The sequence below is a fragment of the Protopterus annectens genome, chromosome 1.part1 (assembly GCF_019279795.1).
Source record: "Protopterus annectens isolate FY-2018-M chromosome 1.part1, PAN1.0, whole genome shotgun sequence".
Lineage (NCBI taxonomy): Eukaryota > Metazoa > Chordata > Ceratodontiformes > Protopteridae > Protopterus > Protopterus annectens.
Window position 1 is genome coordinate 192,012,394 of NC_056726.1, and position 25,689 is coordinate 192,038,082.

At 38.9% G+C, this 25,689-nt stretch overlaps 1 protein-coding gene across 1 annotated transcript in view; it reads left to right on the forward strand.

The window, feature by feature from the left end:
• Positions 1-25,689, forward strand: part of BCKDHB (branched chain keto acid dehydrogenase E1 subunit beta) — a 2,914,018-nt gene that overhangs the window by 2,762,331 nt on the left and 125,998 nt on the right. The window lies entirely within an intron of this gene.

The window sequence follows — 25,689 nt, forward strand, 5'->3', positions numbered from 1 at the left end:
TGTGAAAACTGTTTTTCAATGTGCATGTGCCTGAAGCATTCACATTTCATCCAGTGATACACTGCGTTTGTTGATCTGGATAACAATACAGTTTACTTTGACTACTTTGACTTCTTTTGGTATCAAATCTTTCTTGTCAGGTCCTTGACTGGTGGCTATTATGCACCAGTATAGTATGTTTTTCCCTTTCTAAAACCAAAGCATTAGAGTTTCTGATGGCAGATGCTTTGTTCAATGGCTGAGAAGAACACTTAGCTTCAGAACTGACGTTCAGGTTCTGATGACCCCAGAAACAAAGCTTTTTCTGGGGCCTGTCATCATGTGCTCACACACACTGTGTACCATGACATGCATAAGCATGGAAGCACAGGTTATATTCCCTGTGCAGGAAGGTGACACTTGTCTGGCAGTGAGCCATAAAGAGCGGCATTACTTACTCAGCAGTTCACATGCATAAGGAGATGAACAAGCTGGAAGACTCAGAAGCACTCCTGAAGGCTTATCCTAAAGCTGCAGATTTAAAGGTGTCAGGGTCTTCTGAAGACTGGGCATTTTAGAGTGTAACCTGTTTACCACTCAGGAAAGGATGATACTGCCAGTGTTATGCGCTCACTTCTGCAAGGGTGGGCTGTGGGCAATGCAGCAAAAAAGAGTCCTTTATACAGTTCTGCCTTTCCCAGTGATTCCACATCTCATGACAAAATTCAGGGAAGAATGACATAAACTGATTTACTTCACTCCCTGGTAGCTGAGAAGGGCAGCGTTCCAGGCTCTTGGGTCAGTAAAAATTCAGGACACTGTCCCAGTTGAAGTCACACACTCCCAGTTCCAGTCAGGGATGTCACTCTGGTTGGGGCAGCAGCTGGCTGCACCTCTGGGAATGGTTTCTTATACAGACTTCTTGATCAGCCTGGATTTACCTCTTCAGGCTCAGAGGATATTTTGAGACTTTTAGGAAGCCTTTCAATCAGCAGGCCTGTGTTTCTGAGTGAAAACGGTTCTTCATTTGGGATGAAGCAGTACTTCATCCCAAATTGAGAACCATTTTCACTCAGAGGCACAGTACTACTTCGGTCAAATTGCATGTAATCTTGATTTAGCACAGATACCTGTATGATTTGAGCCTCAGTTACTCCACATTTACGATATATATGCCATCTGTCCCTAAGCATTGCGGCTTTGTTGACCCTGAGATTGTGGCCCATAATCAGTAGGACAGGCATTATCTTAAAGGAGTGCTACTACATCTCTGTCCTGCTTTGAAAACCCTCTGCTTTTCTTAGAATTTGAACCTCATTGTGGACAGACTTGCTAATTCACCATTTGAGCTTGCAGCCTTGACAATGTACAGGTTGTTTTCCTGGAAAATAGTTCTCTGATATCCATAGGTTCATAGGTGTGTACTAGGCAAATGGCCCTGGAGCCTTTACAAGCCTAGCCCATAGGATTACCTTGGCATCATGCCACCCGACCTTAGTTCCCAGTGCCTCTGTCAAGTACAGCCACTGAAGTGATCCCTGGAGTGAATTTTCTATTTCCCATCCACTCATCAAGATTTCTCTTGAAGAGGGCCAGTGAGGTGCTCTGTTTGACATGTATGGGAAGTCTTTTCCATAGGTTCATACTAGGCTATCTGCCCTAGGGCATTTATAAGCCTATCCAGAATGTGTTTGGCTTTCACCACCCATTTTAAATGAATTTTGCTATGCCCTTTTTCGAGGTTAATATACTCTGCCTCTGTCTAACAGTGACACAGAAGTGATACCCGGGGTAAACCTACAATCTCTCATCTATTCATCAAGATTCCTCTTGAAGAGAGTCAATGAGGGACTCTGCCTAACCTGGACTGGGATTTTATTCCAGAGTGAAGGGAGCCTCTGGGTTATGAATTTGTCCCTCCAGCATGTCCTATTTATTTCATTGCTGAGGTTCAAGTCTCTCGAGCGCGTAGCCCGATGGGATTTGGATTTTCTGAGGTGCAGCATGTCCATTAATTCCAGGTTGGACATGGCTTTATACGTCAGGCACAGATTGCCTCTGAGCAGGCGGTATGCCACTGAGTAGAGCTGGAGTTTCTTTAACCGGGCAGCATATGGCATCTGTTTGAGCCCTTTGATCCTCTTGGTGAGGTACTTTTGGGGTCTTTCCAATTGCTGCAGGTGTCTGGTAAGGTACATCCCAAAAGGGGCATTGTACTCAATTATGGGCCTGATGAGGGATGGGTAAAGAGGCATGATGACCTCCCCTGATCTAGATGTGAATCTCTTCATGATTAGGTGGGCTATATAAAATGTTTTTCTAACCACTTTGGCCACGTGGTTGTCAAATGAGAGATTGCTATCAACTTGGGTACCCAGGTCCCTAATTACTTCTTCCATACTTAATGGATTACCACCTATGTGGTAATTTGTGGGCACTTTGTTTTTGCCAAAGGGGATGACTATACACTTTTTGGCATTTAGCTTGAGGCCATGGCTCTGGCACCAGTTGTCTGTTTCTATGAGGCCCTTTTGTAGGATGCTTGTGTCGGCTGGAGAGTCGATTATGGTGCCCAGTTTGCAGTCATCTGCGAACTTGGTCAGCCACAGTCCTTCCATGTTAGCCTGTATCTCCGAGAAATATATACCGAACAAGAGAGGTCCCAGGATTGAGCCTTGTGGGATGCCACTTGTAACTGGTTTGGAGTCTGACTTGGCTCCAGCAATTCTAACCATGTGGGTTCTGTCCTCGAGCCAGTTTGCAACCCATCTAGTGACATAGGGGTTTATATTTAAGCTGGTAAGCTTATCTATAATGCCCGAGTGGGGTATTGTATCGAAGGCTTTTGCAAGGTCCAGGTAGGCTGTGTGGACCACCTTCCCCTCGTCAATGGCCTTGGTGACAGTTTCAAAGAAATCAACTAGGTTTAAGAGGCAGGATCTGCTCTTAACAAAGCCGAACTGGGTAGGATCCAGTGTCTGTAGGTCCCCAATATCTTTATTTATGAGTTCCATGATGATCCTTTCCATAGTTTTGCAGACCAAGCTAGTCAAGCTTATGGGGCGATAGTTTCCAGGATCCGTTGAGGCACCACCTTTGTGGAGAGGGACCACTGTTGCTGTACGCCACTCTTTGGGTACATATCCTGTAGTAAGGCTGAGATTGAACAGTAGTTTTATGTTTGGGTTTAGTTCTTCTTGGAGTTCATGTAGGACGCAGCCCGGGACACCGTCTGGTCCCATTGATGCTGTGTTTTTTGCTTTGGAGAGGGCGGCTCTTACCTGAGCATCTGAGATGTCAGGGGGGCAGCACTCTGCTGGGATAGATATTTGCCCTTTTGGTGGGGAAGGGGAGAAGTTTGCGCTGAACCTGTCAGCTAGGATGTTGGCAATGTCTGTGGGTTCGGTGTATTTTTTGTCATTTTGGACTAATTCTGAGCATATCTGGGAATTCCCACCCAGGTTCCTAACATAACTAAAGAAAGCCTTGTGATTATCCTTAGTGTCCTGTGCAGTTTTTCTCTCGAAGCTGGCCTTAGACGATTTTATGAGTGCCCTTAGTTTTTTGCTAATATTGATCATAGATGCCTTCCCTTTTTGGGATTTTGCTCTATCATGTAGTAGCTTCCTCCTTCTATTGTATAGTTTGTTTATGGCTGGGGTCCACCAGACAGGACGCCTAACCTTGGAGGATTGGGTCTTGGTTTTATTTGGGATTGCATGATCCATGCATTCCTGAAGGTGTTCATAGAATGCGTTTATAAAGGATTCTGCGGTCTGGGCCGTATTTTCCACAGGCCCGGGGGCTTTGAAGGATTTCACCTCAGTTTTGAGGAGTGTGAAATTTGCTTTAGAGAAGTTTTTCACTGTGGTTTTCTGGGCAGGGGCTGGGGTCAGGATGTGAATATCTAGTGAGATTAGTTTATGGTCTGATCTTACCAGTGAGGGCTACAATTCTGATCTGGAGCATAGAGTCCCCATGTTGGTGATGATCAGGTCCAGTATGTTTTCCCCTCTTGTGGGAGTGCCAACAAGGTGTTCCATAGCATTTGAGTTTATAAATTCTAGGAACCTTTTGGCTAGGGTGTTGGAGCTAGAGTAATGCTCCCAGTCTATGTTAGGGTAGTTGAAGTCGCCCAATATAATGGTGTTTGGAGAGACCTTCATATTTTCCAGTGTTCTCAGGAAGGCCGAGTGGGGTTCCTGGGTTTGGGAGGGTGGTCTGTAGCAGGCTGTAAACTGGAAGGCAGTTTTACCCACTGTTAGTTGCACATGGATAGTCTCTGATGCTTCGTGCTGGGCCACCAACCTGGAGGTGTGGGTATCTTTGACGAGTATTGATACTCCCCCTCCTTTTGTGGTTCGGTCCAAATTTTGGGGCCGAAAAACATGGTATGAGGTATAACCTGGTAGTGCTGGGGTGCTCTCGGGAGCCTTGAACCAGGTTTCAGTTACTGCACAGATATCGATGTTCTCCATGCTAAGGAGAGTTTCGAGTGCATGCATCTTGAGGTTTAGACTTTTGCCGTTGAGTAGCATTACTCTCAGTTTCTTATCCCTTGTGATACCTATGGAGGTGGGTTTGTCTTTTGAGCCTTGCCTAAAAAAGGCACTATGGGGGTGGCAAGAGCCTTTGCCAATATCCGAAAGCCCAGGGGTGACAGGTGCAAGCCGTCCCTAGCGAAGCATCGTGGATTGTCGAGCATGTCATCCCAGGCTGACAGACATTGGATCCTCTTTGAATAACATCAATACTTAAGCCAGTTGTTGAAATTGATCATCTTGTCTTCATATTGTGGCATCATTCTTGGTGAGGGTAAGATGCTACTCAAGGTCAGGGTCATACCGGCCTGGGCTACATGCTCAGAGAGCTCCTCTATGTCTCTTTTCATGTAGTCCAGGGAGGTACGTCTCAGGTCATTCACACCAGCATGGACGATGACTGAGTCATATTTGTACTTACCTTGGAGTGACCTGAGTGCTTGTGTTATGTGGCGGATCCTAGCGCCCGACAGGCAGCTCACCGTGACCTTCTCCTTGTTCAGCCTGGTGAGCGGGACTTCAGTGTGCCTGACGATAGAGTCACCTATTACAAGTGTATCAGGTGTGTTGTTTAGCCTTAAGGACTGTGACTGTTCGGCACACTGGCTTTGTGAGCTATGTGTTGCACGTGTTTTGTTTTGGGGTAGCGGTTGCTTGGGTGTATTCTTTGGAGGTCTCTGCTGCTTAGGCAGATTTTTATTTAGAGCCTCTGAATATGTTTTTGTGTGTTTATGTGTTTGGTTTGCTGTCGTGGTAGGTCTTTGTGAGACTGGAATTGTAGTGAGTGTGGTTTCTTTCTCCTCCTGACTGGTTACGCCAGTACTGAGTTGAGAGAGCTTATCCTCCAGTTTGGCTATATGGTTGCATCTCTCACATGTGTTGGAATTTGTTGGGAGGAGGAGACGGTTATCTGTGTACATGAGGCAGTTATAACATTGCCTCAAGATTCCCAGATTCACCAGCTGGACTGGAGAGGAGATTGACAACTGACCTTTGGACATGCTAGAATAGTATTGGGAATTCCTTTATAATTGAAAAAAAGGGCCAATGGGGAACAAAGTACTTAAGGGGAGTTTGTGAGGGTGTAGTGCTTTTAATTTTTTAGTGCTGACTTATATAATTGCTTTAGTGAGCAAGTGCCAGGCTTTAAAGTGGGAATAGGGTGTTTATTATGAGAACTAGATCAGTTCTAAGGGAAAAAGTGAAGAGCAGACTTTGTGGAGCCGAGAATGGTTTAAACCCAATGATGCTGCACTATGCGCAAAATCGCGCTAAAACAGGTTTTATACAGGGGGACTTGAAAGAGCTAGAAATTGGCCCAAAACGGCCAATAGACTACCAGATTCTTGTGCTGGGAACACTCCTCCAGGGATAGATAGGCTGCTCCAAGCTCCCCACTGCCACTGGTGAACAAAGAAGCCTCCCTTTATCCAAGAAAGGAAATGGGCAACACAGGAACTTTCCAAAAGTCCAGAATACAGCAAAGCCTGTATTTGGACTACTCTAGGTCAGGAAAGATGGAAAACCAGGATATTTTTTTTTCTTTTTTGCAATAAACAGCAGGAAAGTGCAATAAATATGTAACGCAGGCTAGCACACTTGAGTGTGTAGCCTCAACAGGTAAATGCAACAAACAGGGCAAACTTTAAAAGTGTAGATGCAAAAACAACTTTAAACAGTTTAAAACAGTTCAAGAAGCAGAAATGCTTGCAGTTTAGCTAGATCTGACAGTCACCCAGGTAGTAGCAGGAAAAAAACACTTTTATCAGGTTAGCAGTCGCTCTTTTAGCCTCTCTGCTGCTAGCACCACTCTACAGGACCACAAGGAGCTTGTCTGAGTAGTAACAAGTGCAAAAACCGCGCCAAAGCGGGTTTTATACAGGGGGACTTGAAAGAGCTAGAAATTGGTACAAAACGGCCAACAGACTACCAGATTCTTGTGCTGGGAACACTCCTGCAGGGATAGATAGGCTGCTCTAAGCTTCCCACTGCCACTGGTGAACAAAGAAGCCTGCCTTTATCCAAGAAAGGAAATGGGCAACACAGGAACTTTCCAAAAGTCCAGAATACAGCAAAGCCTGTATTTGGACTACTCTAGGTCAGTAAAGGTTGGAAACAAGGATACATTTTTTTTTTTTTTTTTTTTGCAACAAACAGCAGGAAAGTGCAATAAATATGTAACACAGGCTAGCGCACTTGAGTGTGTAGCCTCAACAGGTAAATGCAACAAGCAGGACAAACTTTAAATTACAAGCGCAAAAGCTCACTAAGGCTGGCTTTAAAGAAGGGGGTTAGAAAGAGATAGGAAATGGCCCAAAATGGCCAATAAGCTACAGGTCACTAGGCTGGAACCACTCCTCAAGGGACAGATAGGCTGCTCAGAGCTCCCCACTCTCACTGGTGAACAAAGAAGCTTCCCCCTATCCAAATAAGGATATGGGCAACACAGGAACTATGACACAGCCCAGAGATCAGCAATACCTGAAGACTGGACTATTCTAGTAGTCTCTGGGTTATGAACCTGTCCCTCCAGCACGTTCTCTTGATTGTGGTAATGAGGTTGAGGTCTCTGGAGCATGTGGTGCGGAGGGATTGGGATTTCTTTAGATGTAGCATTTCTAACAGAGCTGGGTCCGACATGGCTTTGTAAGTCAAGCAGAGATCGCTTCTAAGTAGGCAATATGAGAAAGAGAATAGTTGGAGTTTTTTTGAGTCTGTCCATATAGGACAAGTGTTTAAGGCATAGAATCCTCTTTGTGAGGTACTTTTGCAGCCTCTCCCATTGTTGCAGGTGTCTAGTGAGGTACATGCCAAATGAGGCATTGTACATGATGATTGGCCTAATGAGGGAAGAGTAGAGGGAGACAATGACCTCTTTCTTCCTGGATGCAAAACCCTTAGTAATGAGATGTGCCACATAGAAGAACTTTCTGACCAAGGTAGCATTGTGGTGGTCGAAAGAGAGGTTGCTGTCAACCTATGTTCCCAGATCTCTTATAACGCCTTGTGTGTTCAGTGGACTACCATCGATGCGGTAATTCATGGCAACTGGGTTTTTTCCAAAGGGGATGATGAAACATTTTTTGGCATTGAGCTCAAGGCCATGGTTCTGACACCAGTCGTTGGTCTCAGTGAGGCCTTTTCTGTAGGATGTCAACATCACTTGGGGAGTTAATAATAGCTCCCAACTTGCAATCTTCTGCGAACTTTGTCAACCAGAGTCCCTTAGTGTTGGCCTGTACTTCAGAGAAGTATATACAAACAGGAGAGGACCCAGGACTGAACCCTGTGGGACTCTACTCGTGACTGGTCGGCGGTCTGACTTGGAGTCAGCTACTTTCTCACTGTGGGTTCTATCTGTGCGCCAGTTTGCAACCCACCTAGTGATATAGGAGTTGATGCCTAGCTTACTGAGTTTTTCTATGATTCCTGAGTGGGGAATGGTATCAAAGGCCTTGGCCAGATCAAGGTAGGCTGTGTGAACCACCTTGCCTTCATCCTCAGCTCTGGTGACTGACTCAAAGAAGTCGACCAAGTTGAGCAGGCATGATCTACCCTTCGCAAAACCAAACTGTGTGGGATCCAGAGTTTGGAGATTCCCTATATCCTTGTTTATTAGGTCCATGATCATGTGTTCCATAGCTTTGCATATCAGACTCGTTAGGCTAATGGGGTGATAGTTCCCAGGGTCTGTAGTTGCTCCTCCTTTGTGGAGAGGGATGACTTTAGCAGTGCACCATTCGGTAGGGACAACACCTGAGGTGAGGCTGTGATTGAACAGAGAACACAGGTGAGGTGCCAGTTGACTCTGTAGTTCATGTAGAACAAAGCCAGGGATATTGTCAGGTCCTATAGAAGCTGTATTCTTGGCCTTGAACAGTGCTGTTTTAACCTGTGCAGCAGTAATACTGGGTGCCTGGCAGTCTACTGTTAATGTTATAGGTCCTTTGGGAGGGGAGAGAGGGGTAAAGTTGGCACTGAATCTGTAGGCTAGAATATTGGCAATATCTGTTGGCTCTGTATTGGAGGTACCATTGTGCAGTAGCTCACAGCAAATCTGGGTATTGCCATGGAGATTCTTTACATAACTATAGAAGGCCTTGTGGTTGTCTTCACTATCTGCTGCAATGCTGTTTTCAAAGCTAGCTTTAGAGGATTTGATGAGGAATCTCAACTTATTGTTGAGGCTGATAAGGAACTTTTTCCATTCTTGGGACTTCACCTTATTCTGCATCAGTTTCCTCTTCCTGTTGTAGAGTTTGTTTATGGCAGGGGACCACCAAATTGGTTTCCTATTTTTGGAGGAGAGCGTCTTGGTTCTGTTGGATATGACGAGATCCATGCATTTGTGTACGTGTTTGTACAGTGCATTAGTGCATAATTCGGTGGTCATGCAACTATTCTCCATTTGCATAGGTGCCATGAACTTAGCCACCTGTGTTTTTAGGAGCCCAAAGTTAGCTTTGGAGAAGTTTTTCATGGTAGTTACCTTTGCGGGGGAGTGTGGGTGGGTGGTAGGGATGTGGATTTCCAAGGTGATTAGTTTGTGGTCAGATCTAACCAGGGAGGAGTTGACTACTGGTGTAGAGCAATGGTCACCCATGTTAGTAATGACCAGGTCAAGGATGTTGCTACCTCTAGTGGGGATAAGAACGAGCTGGTCCAGGGCATTGGAATTAATGAATTCCAGGAAATGTTGGGCAAGTGTATTTGTACATGAGTAGTTTTCCCATTTAATGGAGGGGTAGTTGAAGTCACCTAGTATGAGAGTGTTAGGTTGGGTGCTGATATTCTACAGGGTGCTTAGAAACATGGATTGTGAGTCTTGGGACATGGTTGGGGACCTATAGCAGGCTATGTCCTGAATCGCTGTCTTACCCAATGTTAGCTGCACCTGAAGTATCTCTGATGCGTTATGTTGGGCTACCAGTCTGGAGGTGTGCACATCCTTTATGAATATGGAAATACCAACCCCTTTGGAGCTTCGGTCCAAGTTCTCTTTGCATTATAATGTACTGGCTATAGGCCCTTTTGTGTATTTAACAATATCTGGCTTTCACAGAGAGGGCATTCCTCAGAATGAAAATATGTTTCCTTCCAAAAAAACTATCCCTGCATTAGTTGGTCCACATGTTTATTTTCTCTGCAGGGAATAAATGAAGCAAGAAAAAAAAAACAGTCCTTCACCCGCTAGTTGTGCAATCAGAGCTCAGGTGTTACACAAAATGGGTACACAATTTTAGGAGTATCTACCAGTTGTTTGCCACCTTTGAACCAGGAAGGGAGGTTTTCACAGTTGTCAAGTAGACATTTAATCATTACATCTCCAAGAACACTTTTATTTTTGCTCTCAGTCAGTTAACTAACCATCCTCTGGCAGAAGCTGCACTCCTTACTTATTCCACTTCGTATGGCTGCTTTTAACACTTGTTTCAAGAAAGTCTGCTTTGCAGAAATCCTTCCCTGTACCAGTTGGCCTTCACTGCACATCTTCACTATGCATTACTGTTTCAAAAGCTACTTTGCAAGTCAGTCCTCATTTTGGAAAGCAGTGCTTCAAGGATCGAATTTTTGAACTCTGGGCTTGCATGGTCCCCCAGCTCCTCCCCCTTAGTTATTAGTGCCTGCTTGTAATCCTGACCTAGGACCCAACAAAGAGAGGTCTGTATGTTCTTCACCTGCCAGTTAATGTGTGAGATTTTCATCTTTGATGGTCAGCAGTGCCCTCCTTCCATTTCTTTGCAAATGGGTGTCTCCCCCACTAGCCACAACTGTTGGAGTTTCTATAAGTCAAGTAAGAGTATGTGTGTTTACTGCTTCTAATTGTGAAATCCTCATTGTTTTTCCTAATTTGTAAGAAAATATTCTGCAATGGCAAGCAGAAAAATTGGTGGACTCAAGAGATGTCCACTTACATATCCAGTGCATTACATCAGGAATATCTGTGTGCAGTTGAAATCAAAGCATTCAGAAAATAATAGTGGTAGAAACAAAGTCCCCATCTTTGTGAGACTGTGGTTATATGAGACAAGTTTCACCTTTACTGGAAGGTCTCTTGTTTACCCAGTGTGGGGGGTGTAGGATTGGGGAAAAAAATATGATTTTACTCACAGTTTTCGCAGGTGCATTTTCAGTGAGTTTGACTATACGTTTGTGGGACATTCCCTTTTGAGAATTCTAAGTTGATCCATTACATCATGGCATGCATCAGGATAGGCATGTAGGCATCCCCAAATGAAGGATCTTACAAGTTGTTTCCATGAATGATAGTTGTGGGAGGAGATGAACCAAAGCTAGGGCCATCAAGAAGAGTCCTTTCATAGGTCAACAGACAAAGTAAAAACATATTTGTTATTTATGCAGTGACATTAAGATTCAGTATCACCTATAATCTTGCCATCATCTTTTTATATGTTTCAAAAATTCTCAGGGGGCGTGGCCAAGATGCCAAAGTGAGAGCAGCACTTTTCTGATGCTCTGTCTATAATCTGTTTCTGACAGGATTTTTATAAATTTCCTCAAAAAACATCGAAGATTTCTTAATACAGATAATCTGTATACTATTGGGGACTTCTTAAAAGAAAACATTTCAGACTGTGTTTTTTTCTTATAAATCACTGTCAGAACATCTATAGCTGCATACAGAGTTCAGAAGATATGAGTCACACAAAATCTTCAGCTCAAGATAATCTTATGAAGAAGGAACTCCAAACTGTTATTAGTAGTATACGGGATCTCTCAACAAAAATGGATAATTTAGAACACATCATGGAAAACATGAAGAAAGAAAGCAGGAAGCAAATTGAAGACCTAAAAGAAATTATCACAAAAGACTCAGACCAAATAGCAAGTATAGAGGAGTTAGTTAATGAAATAGATGGAAGACAGATGGAAATGACAATCAAATTAATTTCCTTTTGAAGCAAAATAGCCTTCTAACTGAAAACATAGACCTGGAATCAAGATCTAGAAGAAATAGCAGAATTTATAGTGTCCCGGAGAAGATGGAAGGAAACAACATGATTAATTTCTTAAATAACTGGCTACCTAAGGTATTAAACCTTCCTGAATCCCTGTCTTTCGGAATTGAGAGAGCGCATAGATCCTTATCAAATCCAAATTCTACAAGAAATTCATCTGCAGTAAGATCCATTATTGTCAAGTTTTTATCCACACAGGACAAGGACTTAGTCCTGAGAGCTGCCTGGTCTGGGAACCCAATTAAAGACAATGACAGAAACATCAGATTTGATAATGATTATACATCTTCTACTATAACAAAAAGGAAAGCATGCATTCCTCTCATTAAAGACCTTAAAAAAGCTAACATAAAAGCTCAAATCCTTTTCCCAGCTAGAATTAAAATTACCCTACCAGATGGTCAGAAAACTTTTAACAACTTAGAAGAAGCCACAGATTTTGTCAAAAAGAATAACTTACTTGAGAAAATTGAAGACATGGACATTACCTTACCAAATTTAAAAAGACAAACTTCAAATGGGAAATTAACAACTAATGGCAAAACTAGCAAGAAATTCAAAGGGAAATAAATATACTGTCATTTCTTAATGCACTACAAAATTGGACTTTTAAACAAATGAAACCAACAAATAAATTATAAGGTAAAATCTTAAAATATATTCTCTTTAAAACATTTCCTTTTCACAGTAGGTCTTGTACCTGTGCCTATATGGCTCTCTAGCTCACCTTCTTCCTTTCCTCACCCAGTTAATTTTCCTTCTTATTAATCAAAATATATCAAATATGTAAATACTTATTTACTTACATTGAAATGGTTAAAGTTTAAAAGTAGGTGATGCTTGCTTTCACAGATGAGCATAGCCTAGTCTTATTAACTGTTATATGTAAACTTTTTTTTGCCACACTTTTTAACTGTATCATAGCACACAGATATTCTTTACATATGAATGAGAACTGGAGGATGGGTTCATGTCTGGGGTTTATAATAAATAGCTACATGTATTAGAGTTAATAATATTGTCTTTAGATAAATAATTGAACATTATCTCCTTATGTTAAATTAAATACTGATTGCTTATACAAAGAATGCTGAACGAAATTAATCATAACCAGGCTGTATTTTATGTATATAATAACTTCAATTCAGACCGTTATTAACTATGTACATTTCCCTTTATGCTTGATAACTTGGTTCCCGAACATGCGAGCATCTGAATTGCAAAAATTCATTTTAAAAGATTTACTTACTAATCTCGAGGGTTTTTTTTGGTGCCAGAAGGGGAGAAAAGCTTCATTAGATTTAATGTGCAAGCAGTTAAAAGTTTCCCGAGCCCAGAAAACATTAAACGGGTGTGGGAACCTGGAAATGTGACGACCTCCAAACCCTAGTCGCACACTGATTATTATGTGCAACGAAAGAAAATGGATAATTGAAACTATTTTGCCATGCACTGATGAATTCGAAGACTTTTATGCATTCTGAACTGTAAGTTGTCATTGTAATTAAGAAACGGGGCGGTATTTCAGTATTTTATAATGGTTTCAGCCATTCCTACTTGCAATTTGTTTCATACGGCTTTAAAGCAATCAATAAATGCAATGTACACAGGTCTAACTTTAATGTTATATAGCTGAATCTGTTAATTATTTATATGGATAGACAGGAGTAAATTGATATTCCAACACTTGAAGAGATAATATAATATACAGGAAGAGTTAAAGTATATAACAGTGGTTAGGAACATAAGATATTATACTTGTATTTGATTCTGTTGTATCTGCAAGCTTATGCTAACTTTATTACAGTTTAATATTGATGCATACCCAACAAACATGAAGGAATGATTGTTGTATATTGATAAAACTAGCAGTTATTATCAAATGACAAATATGAAATGTATTCTAAGTGCATAATCCATTTGAATATATTGAAATTGGGAATTTTTTTCTTTCCTAGATGTAAAATGATGATTATTTAAAAGCATCTAGCCCAACTGCATGGGTCGTTTTACTTTACTTATGGTTGGGTGGGGAGGGGAAGGGATTTGGACATGGCAATGATTACTTAACTTTTCATATGATTAGTGACGGAAATAGAAGTAAACATCAATAATTTAAATGACTTTAGTTCCAACATATAATCTCTTTATCTATCAAGAGCAGAGAGTGTCTTTACAAGATGATTTTTATTACATTAATCAATACAATTACTTATTGTAAATAAATAACCAGCATACTCGCAGAGTATATAAATAGACATTCTGCTATGTGTTAATTATCAATACCATATGAATTCATATTGTATTCATTTGAGAGAGGTTATTTAACTTACTCTGTATAAATATTCACAAGACAGAAGCATCTTATTGGTTACTGTCGAGAGTCTTAGAGGTTGAAGTGGGTGGTTTAGATGACACTTTCAATGAACCAGGAATTTATTATTCCATGTATAGGATTGTGTATAGTTATTAATGTTTGGTTAGTCATGTTTTGTTCTAGATATGTGCCCATAAAGAAATACAAGAATTGTAAATGTTCTCTCAAAAATGTACACTTATAAATGTTTATCGTTAAACACTAATGGCCTTAACCCAATGAAGAGAGGAAGTTTAACTAAATATTTGAAAATGAACAACGTGGATATAGCTTTTCTACAAGAAACTCATGTCAAGAAAGACATAGATAAAATAACTTTTAAAGGTTATACAAATCTTGTGGATTCACACTTTCAGACCAAGAGAAGAGGTAAAATGATATTATGGAATACATTTTTACTATTACCTAAAATAATAGAAACAGTCTCAGAGAAGAATGGTATGTTATGTATAGTAGTTCTGGGAATAAAGAAAAGATTCATTACTTTAGTTAATTCATATTGGATACCTGGTATCAGTGCAGAAACAACTAATAAACACTTAGAATTAATTTCTGTCAAAGCAAAAGGAGATATATGCTGGAGATTTTAATTGTATTCTCGCTGAAAAGAACACCACAAAGAACAATTTCAAACTGTCAGCTCCAGCTAAAAAACTAAAAAATTTTATCAACTCATTAAATCTTAGAGATATACATGATCTTAGAGAGTCTGAGTCATTAAACTACACACATTATTCATATAGACATGGAACACAAACAACTATTGATAAAGTGTTAATCTCTAATAATTTAATCTCTAAAACTCAAGAGGTATTAATCAAATCTTGCCCACTGTCAGACGACAGTGCTCTTTTATTTAAGATTAACATCACCCCAAGAGAACGTTTGGCACAGACTACCTGCTTATATTGTTAAGATTAAGGGCTTTAAAGAATGCTTTTTAAATGAAATGAAGTCTTTTATAACTATAAATGATAATAACGAAACTTCTAAGACTAGTCATAGTCTGGGACTCATTAAAATCATTCTTATACGGTAAAATTAAAAATTGGTATTTAAACAAAAAGAAACAATGGGGTGAGGAACTAATCACATTGCAATCAAAGAGTGACATGCTAAAAAAATTTAGATACCAAAGATAACATTAAAATCTCAGAGTTAAAAACACTATGTAGAAATACTAAATCATAAAGTGGCTATAAATCTAGAGAGACTAAAAGTTCAGTCTTATTCATCACATCCTAAAAACCTGCGTAGATTAGCAGTCAAATCAAAGAACCTATCAACTGTAAATCGTATAAAAAAAATCACAGGCAACAACAGAAACCAACAGAGACAAGTGACAGATTTAAAAGAAATCTTAGGAACTTTTAGAAAACACCATGAAATCTTAAATAATATGACTATAGAATCTGATAAATATATATTACGAGACAAATTTCTGAAAGAAAATATCCATAAAAAAAGTTACAAAGGAACAAAACACCAAACTAAATCAATTACATTAAAATAAATTAAGGAAAGTATTAAGAATATCAAAAATAATAAAGCTCCAGGTATAAACGGAATTATAGGAGAACTTTATAAACTTCTGAATCCCAAAACATTTTACTAGCAGCTTTTGAGGAATTCAGAAAGTATGGAAATCTGTTTCCCTCATGGAAATATGCATTAATTTCACCCATTCTTAAACAAGATAAAGATCCCAAATTAGTAACTTCTTATCACCCTATATCCCTGTTGAATGTAGATTACAAAATATTCACTTCAATTCTTGCAAAGAGACTAAATCAAATCATGCCAAATTTAATAGAAGGAGATTAAACGGGTTTCATACTAAACAGGAAAGTACAAGATAATGTAATTAAATGTCTATCATTAATAGACTTTGCGAATAGGAAAAAAAAAGAATTGTCCATCATAAGTCTAGATCTGGATAAAGCTTTTGACTCTATAACCTGGCCATACCTGTTTAAAGTACTAGAATCATTTAACTTCTCCTCTGATTTTATTAGATTACTAAACAACGTATATGAAAGCGTGGTATCATATATCAAAATTGGTGAATTTTTATCCTCTCAGATCAAAATATTAAAAGGAACTAAGCAAGGTTTCCCACTATTACCGTTACTATTTGCTTTATCAGTGGAACCTTTAGCTAATTGTATAAGAGAAAATACTAATATAGTTAGTTTTAATATCAACTCAAATCATACTTCCAAAATACAACTCTTCTCTGATGACATCTTATTAACTATTGGAAATATAGACTCCTCAATAGAACATATTATAAATACCTTAAAATACTTTGAAGAAGTCTCAGGTTTAAAATTTAACAATAATAAGACAAAAACTATATTATGACATAAAAAAATTAGCACCATAATGGAAAGACATAGCAATCTCAACTGGAAAAATGATACATTTAAATATTTAGGAATACATATAAAAACAAATTTGAAAGACACTATTCAAATGAATTATAGTAACCTAATGAGAATGGTCAAAGAATATTTAAGCAAATGGGAGAGAATGTTCTTCACTATGGAAGAAAAACTGTCGTTAATAAAAATGTGTATACTACCAAAATGTTTATTTATACTTCAATCCATAATAGTGGGCCCCTCTAAAAAAGTAATAAAACAAATCAATTCTCTTCTGTCTAAGTTCTTATGGCACCCTCAAAAACCAAAAATAAGATATGATTGGCACTGCAGGGAATGGGAAACGGGAGGTATAGCATTTCCAAACATAGAACTTTATGCCGAATCAGTTATATTACATATAATGAGCATGTGGTTAAATCATAAATACACGTCAAATTTGAAGAATTTGCATGTAATTATATTACTTGATAATCTCAATGATACAATAAATAATGATTTATTCACAGATAACACCAAATTATTTTTGGTTGTAAAGGACATAATTTATAAAGACAACAAAAATGAAAGACTTCCACATTGTATTAGTTACATACTAAACAATTTCAAAAAGATAATGACTAGTAATTATAAGACTAGACAGCTGTTATTCTTAATGTTCCTTATAGCATTTAAAGGAAAATGTATAGATTCATTTAATATAAAGAAATTAAAGGAAATGAAGGATAATGGACTTACATGTTGACACCAATTTATTGGGAATAATAGTATTTATGATACAAATAGTCTAACAGCAAGATATAACACAAATCAAAGTAACTGGTTAAATATACAAATCTTTTAGAGAACATCTAATAAATGAGCTCAAAGTAAATCAAGAGCTCAACGTTCCGTCACATTCAAGGATAATCTCTCTTTTTTGTGAACTGAACATGGCAAAATATAATACAGGGTTTTCATTATCCACAATATATAAATCACTATTGCAAATATCAGAAGACTCATAATGGAACTATATCGAAAAAGTAAATAAATCAAAAATCTCAGACCATGACAAAACATTAGTGTTAAAATCTGTTAACAAGATAACAACATCTACATTTTGGAAAATTTTTACTTGGAAATTCATTCACAGGAGCTACATTACTCCATATAAAATAGACTTATTCTCACATAATAATAGTCACAAATGTTGGAGATGTGACGAAACGTGCAGATTGGGCTAACTTGTTTTTAGAATGTAAAATGGTCTTCCCCTTTTGGCAGGATTTTAAAGACTTTTCAAAGGCACTGCGGTCAGACAAATGTGACATTTCTGATTCTTTACTACTATTTAATACACCAATACCAGAACATATCCCAATAACACAAGTGCATCTTCTTTGGTCTCTTCTTGCAATAGCTAGGAAAATCATTACATCTAACTGGAAAAACAAAAACATCCTCTCATTTACTGAGTTTATATTGTTGGCTAGAACTGTATATAACAGAGAATTGTTAACTCTTGATTCAAGATCAACAAAAGTAACACATAAGAAACTATCATGGCTGGAACTCAAGAAGTTTTTAGATAAGATGTAATATTAATTTGAGATATTGGTGATATTGGCATTGTAAATAGTTTATGTTTATATTTCATTTAACTGAAAGTATAGAAGTATATAAAATAGTATGTTTCTTATCTGTCAAAAAATTAATAAAAACTGTTTTAAAAAAAATTCTTGGTGCTAATCTCTGAACTCCATTCAGCAGTAAAAGCTCATATAGTTTCTGTTCATTTCTTTTCTAGCTGCATAATTTGATAAGCAAAGATATCCAGATAGATATAACAAAAGGCAAGGACTCAGTTTTAAGAAAGCATATACTCTTTTAACTTAAGTCATTTTGAAACCTTAAAAATGTCAAAAAATACCTGGAAATACATTAGTGAGGGGCATATTTTTGTCTTCTGCATATAATATATGAATTAACTCCTGACATCCCACAGTTGGTGTTTTTGACTGAAAAGTAAACAATGTCAGAGTGACTGTATATTAGCTAGCTACATCAGACAGAGTTCATACTTGTATGTTAAGTTGCTTTCTATCCTTGGTAGCCCAAGAGGAACTAAATGAAAGTTTTGCATAACCTAATAAAAGTAATATGACTTGGTTCAGATTGTTGAGACATGCCGTATGAACGACTGCAGCTAAGTCTATATTGAACTGCATTAATCTATATTGGTAAAACTTTGCTTGTTCTTGTTGCTCTTTGATTTATTGTTTTGCAACAGTGGCAAGAACTCTTGTTCCTGTGGCTGAGTTAGATACTTCGGGTTCTTCGTCACTTTTGTGGCTTATGGGCTAGATTATAGGTTCTCATACTTTACCACATCAAGCCTCTGTCAATCCACATAAAAGTCTTTGACCCTTCCCTTCATATCAGAAAAGTAATTTGAGCCTCCCAATACAGAATAAGCACATGCTGTGTGTAACATGCACGGGTACACATTTGCAATAATCCATATCTGGTGTAGTGCAGTATATGTTTACTACTAATTTGTAATGTATTAAACACGTATTCATTTCATGATCTCACATTAAGACACTGCCTTACATTTTAATGTTTTGAGTATGCAGCATTTTCAGACTTAATTTGACCTTCCATGAAATATTTCAAGCCTTCCCAGGGAAGTAAGCCTCACCATTTGAAAAACTGTGGACTGCATGTTACTACTCGGCTTTGCATATTTACCATCACTTAATGTGAATATCCAGTTGAAAGACCATATCTTGGTCCACAGATTATACAGTTTCCTCAGTAGATCTAAGGGTAGCTGGCTTGAAGATGAGCATACTAATCATCTCCTATTTTAGAGCCAATTAATTAAAACCAGAATAGCCGAACAGCTACACCTGGCAACAGCTACGAACAAATGAACTAAAACTGCATGTAGACAATATAGTATAAATCGGCAGCTCTGTGGTTTATTCAAGCATAAAATGAATATGCTACCCGTGTTTAGGGTTTTTATCAGGTCATTTTCTTCATGCACAATACTTTTATAAAGGTAAATATTAAACCTAGCAAGCATGCCATGCAGTCATTTCAATAATTAAGTTGTCGTTGCACAACACACAAAAAGGAGCAGGTGCAAATTAAGAATTGGATTAATGTCAAATTGAAAGGAACAGATGTAAATTAAGGCTTCGTTTTAAACAGGAATTATTTTTAAGGTTTCATAGATTAAATGTGATACCTGAATACTCACTGTTCCAATGAAAGATTTCGAAATTAGAAATTTATTTTACATGTATTATGGTTATTCGTGGTTAAACATTTTGTCATTTTTGCTTTTGGTGCCTAAAATCTTTTTAATGAAGTTAATTATTGCCACATTGATTGATGTAATTATTTGTTTATTGTTTTTGTTTGACGTAATGGACTGATCCCAATGGATCAGTTACAGATGAAGCCCATCTGAAGATTAGTAGAAAATGAAAATACATAGGTAACAAGTATTGTGTGAAAGTACCAAAATGGACAGTATGTAAAAGACAGAATCCAGTAATAGTGTTTCCAAGCTGAGTATTTATTTTCATTACCAGGGTGTAGCACTGATCCCAGTATGACCATTTACAGATTCAGCCCAGGTTACATTCAAAATAGCAGCAGCAAAAATGTAATAATTGCAACCAACAGTGGAACACAAAGGTAATACAAAATGGTTAAAATGGAGATACACTATGCACAAACTTTATACCGTGCTGAGGTGTAAATTTCACAAGTGGAAAAGAAGAATAAGACAAGTAGCGAGGATAGAGTGAGAGGCCAGTTTAACCCTGGAAATTGTATGGAATAACATAAGGTGTTTAAAGGGCAAAACAAGAGAAGACACAAGTTGGTCTTCATAGTCTGGCAGTTCGCAGCTACATAGTGATGATTAACTAAAAGAGCAGCTATGTGGATATGCAAGTAATTTAAGTGTAGGTTATTAATGCTGAATAAGGAAAAGCGGAGGTGCTTTGAAAACACACCTGCTTTTAGGAAAAAGTGTAAAGTACCTAAAATAATGCATTAGGCACATAAGAAGTACTACATGAAAGCAGCAGGCTTTGTATTACTTTTTATGTATTTGGATATTGCGGAAGGACACTGTTGTGAATAGTCATGCTTAAAATGCTTAAGCTAAGTGGCAGACTGCGCAGACTTTTATTATTGTTTTTTGTTTTAAATAAAGGGGTTTAATATGTTTTGTATGGGTGTACCCTTATGTGGACATATTAAAGAGGGGAACACAGAAGAAAAACGTCAAGAATGTTGTGCTGGAGGAGGTGGAAGAGGAGGGGCACAATGTTTTTGGTGGGGGATAGACCCCCCTGTTTTTTTTTTTTTAAATGTGTAATATAATAAGGTAGTTTGGGTGGGAAATAGGTAAGAGGATGTGAGTGAAAGGATAAGAGAAGATGGGCTGAAGCAACACCAGCAGGAGTCCCAGCCCACAGAGCCTCATTTGTATCCACTGCCAGGTGGTGGGGTCAATGAGGACCCCTATATTGAGTTGGGGATAGGAACCTGTAGTGGAACGTTTCTTGGCACCAACTCTTGAACACACTAAAGCAAAGATTTGGTGGGCTGAATCCATCTGTCAGCTATCTCTTCCGGCATGTCTTCAACCAAATCCTGTCCAGTGATGCTTGCCAAGCTGCCACATGTTGGGGTGTCTGCAAGAATAGTGCCACCTCCCCAACCCTACAAGAATGTCCCTGGATGGGTAGAGAAGTGACTGCTTCCTAACCTTGGAGGTACTTGCTTGGGTCACTCCCAGGGATTTTGAATCTGGAAAAAATGAACATAAATGGGGGAGACTGATTAGCTAAATTATTTAAAAATAAATAAATAAATAAATAAACAGAAAATAAAAGGTTGGGGTGGACAAAACAGGAAATGCACACAATAAATTCACACATCATTTTACACAGTATTAAATTTCTTACTAAAAGCTTTTTTATCTTTATTGAATTTAAACAGAATGTAAGAGAAGTGAATATGCAGACTTTTGTTTGAAACAGTTATGCAGACTTTTGTTTGAAACTGTGTGGGAAATACTTAAACTTAATTGTCAGGACAGTGTTTGCTGTCAGGTAATGTTGGGGTTTACATGTTGCAGTCTACTACACAAACATAATGATCACACACATTTGTTAATATTACACTGAAAACACCCTTTATAAATACTTGCACCTTATAAAATCAGTTAAAGGCAGAAATACCTCACATATATACTGAAATATTTTTCTCTTGCTTGCAGTAATGTACTGATTGTATTCTAATGCTTCAGTTACAACGCTGTATGAATGATTACTTATTTCCCTATATATATATATATATATATATATATATATATATATATATATATATATGTATATATATGTATACATACAATGCTGTATGAATGATTACTTATTTTCCCCATACATATACACACACATATATATATATATATATATATATATATATGTGTGTGTGTGTCTGTAATACATACACAATATTAGTACTTTTTTCAGGCTTATTACTGGACTTGGCTAATCACTTTATGCTCTACTCCTGCTGTCTCGTATTGTAGGAGATATGCTCTTCTGCTATAAAGAGAAGACATTAGACAATTCTTGTTTACCTGTATTTCACTTTCTTCCCTTAATATTAATTATACAATTATTATTTCTAACCCATTGCATTCACTGCTCTATTTGCTTATGTGTTTTTTCAAGTATATATTAGCATCTGAATTCTCATAATTTTAATCTTCTCTGTACTGTATCTTATAAACATAAATACAATTTTGGTAGAAAGTTTTTTTTTTTAAAGTATTATGCTTTGCATGTAACGGTCTCTGAATTTTGTTTGACAAGAATGCACAGACACACAGAATAGTGTAACAAGTCATGGAAGTTATTTCCTAAGCTGTAGAAAAGTGTACTCTGATTGTTGTCTTCCTTAACAATTCTAAGCACATAAGGGTATTAGTTGTATAAGTAATATAGAGGTAATAATACTGGTAATTTCTCACTAAAGTATGTGCTGGATATTCATGTGACACTGCGACAATCCCCCCAACCCCCACTCAGATTAGGGTGTGGTTCCTAACTGACTTCAGCCAATTTATATGTGAAATTATAATTGTGAAAGAAATGACATTCTTGTACAAAGTACTATACTAATATTTCCTGGCCTACACAAACTGTCTGCATGTAATTTAACTACTACCCTAGATAATACAATGATAAATGAAAATTTGGAAATGCAAAATTTTTTTAAATAAATGAACAACTAGTTATAAGTATAGGTTCACAGGATGATACTAGGTTATTGGCCTGGAAGCCCTTATAAGCCTAGCCAAGAATTTCACCCATGTTCCCTCAAAGTCAGCACCTGTTTTCACTGTCCAGCAAGGACACAGGTGATTTCCCAGGGGTGTATTTTCTGTTTCCCATCCAGTCATCCAGGTTCCTCTTAAAGAAGGCTAGAGAGGTACTCTGCTTGACATGGAGAGGGAGTCTATTCCACAGATAGGGGAGTCTTTGCGACACAAATCTATCCCGCCAACAAGTTCTGTTGAGGCCTTGCGTGTGGATTAGGCAAGTGGAGTTTGACTTATGGATATGTAGCAACTCCATCAAGGCTGGGTCTGAGATGGCCTTGTATGCCAAACACATGTCACCTCTCAGCAGTCTGTACAAGGCTCAGTAGAGGGACAGGTCTTTTAGCCTATCGGTATAGGATAGGTGTTTGAGACCCTGGATTTTCCTGGTCATGAACCTCTGTGGTCTCTCCATCTGCTGCATGAGCTTTGCAAGGTACATGCCTAAGGGGACATTGTACTCAATAATAGATCTGATAAGGGAGGAGTACAGGGATGTTATGACCTCCTTCTTCCTGGATGAAATACCCTTATTTATGAGGAGGGCCATGTATAACAGAAGCAACGTGGTGGGCAAAAGTCAGGTTGCTATCAACCTGGGTGCCCAAGTCCTTCATTACTGATTGCTTGCTTAGTACATTGTTATTAATGTGATAATTAGTGGGGATGCCATTTTCCCCAAAGGGGATAATGATGCATTTCTTGGCATTCAGGTTGAGGCCATATTTCTGGTATCAGTCACTAGTTTGGGTAAGGCCCTCTTGGAGGATGTTCACATCATTAGGGGAATTTAAGACATCAACCAGACCACTGGTTTTAGCTTACACCTCAGAAAAGTATATTCCAAAGAGTAGAAGCCCCAAGACTGATCCTTGGGGTACACTGCTCGTTACTGGTCTACTACTAGAGGTGGCTTCCCCTACTTTGACTGAGTGGGTTCTATCAGTGAGCCATTTAGCTACCCATCTGGTAACATTCGGGTTGACGCCTATCTGGGAGAGTTTATCTATTATGCCCGAGTGGGGAAGAGTGTCAAAAGACTTTGGCTAGGTCAGGGTAGACAATGTGCACCATTTTCCCCTCGTCCATGACTTTGGTGATTGTTTCGAAGATGTTGACCAAGTCTAACAGGCATGACCTCCCTTTGACAAAACCAAACTGTGTAGGGTCAAGTGTTTGGAGGTGACATTGTTCTTGTTTATAAGGTCCATGATAATGCATTCCATGGCCTTGCAGATCAGGCTAGTTAGGCTGATGGGCCTGTTATTGCATGGGTCAGTGGACACTCCACCTTTGTGTAGAGGGATGACAGTGGCTGTCATCCATTTAGCTGGGACGAAGCTGGTGCTCAGGCTTTGGTTGAATATGGTGCCTAATGGAGTTGAGAGCTCATGCCTGAGTTCATGTAGGATACAGCCAGGGATGTTATCGGGTTACATAGAGACTGTAGACGGAATTAAAAACCTGCTCCCTGGTGATGGGGATGTCCTGGTTTACTGATGAGGAGACAGGGAGGTGAAGTTTTCACTGAACCTGTCTACCACCAGGTTGGCTATATCTATGGCATTTGTGTATATGGTGTTATTGACCACCAATTCAGAGCAGATTTGGGTGTTACCTTTGATATTGCGGACATATGTGAAGAAGGCCTTGTGATTGTGCTTAGCGGATGTAGCCAATTTGGACTCAAAGTTAGCCTTAGAAGATTTCACCAGTGACCTTATATGCTTGTTCAGACAAATGAGAGATTACTTCCAACTTGACACCTGCTCCTTCTTGGTGCTGGACAGCAATTTTTTTTCCTTTTTTTATAGAGTTTGTTTATTGCTGCTGTTCACCAGACAGGTTTATTCTTCCTTGAGGAAGATGATTTGGTCCTGTCAGGTATTGCTGAGTCCAAACAGCTATGTAGGTGCTCGTATAGTTTTTTGGTGTAGGCTTGGACATTAGTGCTAGTTCCAACTGAAGGGACGGTGGCTGTGAAGCTGCTTATACCTGCTCTGAGGAGGAGATTGTAGTCAGCTTTGGAAAAGTTTTTTTGTTTGACCTTGATGGGGGCAGTGGAGATGGTGACTTCAAAAATGATTGCTGTATGGTCGGATCTTACCAAGGAGGATGACACTGTAGTGGTACTACAGTGGCTACTCGTGTTGGTTAGGGCCAGGTCCAGGATATTTTCACCTCTCGTAGGGGTGTCAACCAGCTGATCTAATGCACTGGCATTGATGAAGTCAAGGAATCTCTGGGCATTCATGTTTGGGCTGGAAGAGGTCTTCCACTCTATGGTTAGGTAATTAAAGTCACCGAATCCTGATGTATTCAAGTAAGTCCAGATAGGTGGTGTGGGTGTTCTGAGTCATGGTTGGGGGTCTTTAGCTAGCTATGATTTGAATAGATGTTTTGTCAATGGTTAACTGCACTTGGAGTGTCTCCTGTACATCATACCATTTGACCAGCCTGTAGGTGTACATGTCTTTGATAAATATTGAAACTCCACCTCCTTTGGCTTTGTAGACCTCAGTTTGGGGTCTGAAAATATGGTAGGATGAGTAACCTGGTAAGGCTGGGGTGCTCTCCACAGCTATGAACCAGGTTTCAGTAACTGCACAAATGTCAGCATCCTCCAGGGCAAGGAATGCTTGCAATGAGTGCAATTTCTTGCTAAGACTCCTAGTGTTTAGCAACATGACCTTTAAATTTCATTTAGAAGAATTTTTCATGTTGGTAATTTTGTGCTCATGACTTTGCCTAAAAAAGGCACTATGGGGGTGGCAAGAGCCTTTGCCAGAAGTCTGAAGCCCAGAGGAGACAGATGGAGGCCATCTCTGGAAAAGCATTGTCAGGTATTGGATCCCCTTAGAATGACACCAGAAACTAAGCTAGTTGTTAAAGTCAATAATTTTCTGTTTGTATTGAAGCATCATTCTGAGTGATGGTAGGATCCTGCTTAAGGCTAGGGACATACCTGTCTGGCACACATATTCAGCGAGCTCAATCATGTCTGTCTTCATATAGTCCAGAGAGGTAC